This window comes from Miscanthus floridulus, chromosome 2 (genome assembly GCF_019320115.1).
Source record: "Miscanthus floridulus cultivar M001 chromosome 2, ASM1932011v1, whole genome shotgun sequence".
In the NCBI taxonomy this organism is placed as follows: Eukaryota; Viridiplantae; Streptophyta; class Magnoliopsida; order Poales; family Poaceae; genus Miscanthus; species Miscanthus floridulus.
Window position 1 is genome coordinate 61,539,794 of NC_089581.1, and position 521 is coordinate 61,540,314.

The window sequence follows — 521 nt, forward strand, 5'->3', positions numbered from 1 at the left end:
TATTAGTGATATCCATCCCAACGAGCGACCACCGGGGATCTTTTTTTTTTTTAGCAGTTTCAGGGGTTTCTTGCCAAATGGAGGACCAGGCTTCGACTGCACCGCCCCAGCTCGCATCTCCACTCCGATCGATCCGCTAGATTTAGCCCAGCTAGAGCCCACACTAAGCCCAAGTTCAAGCCCAAACCCACGTTTCCGAGCAGTCCCCATCGTCACGCTCGTGTCAACCTCCTTCTGCCGAATTCCCCATTCGCTCACCTAGCTGAACGCCGATCCACGCTACGACGCGCCATGCCGGCCGCCGCCGCCGCGCCCGCCCGCGCACCGCATCCACCACCGGCGAGCCTGGACGCGCGCACGGGCGGCCGCATCCTGCGCCGCGCGGCGGGGCATCTTCTCCACCCAGCCTCCCTCCCGCCGCTCCTCCTCGCGGCGCTCCTCCTCCTCCTCTTCCGCTCCGCTCTCCTGGCCGGCACGCTCCGCCTCGCCTCCTTCGCTGACCGCGACCCGGCCCTCCGCTC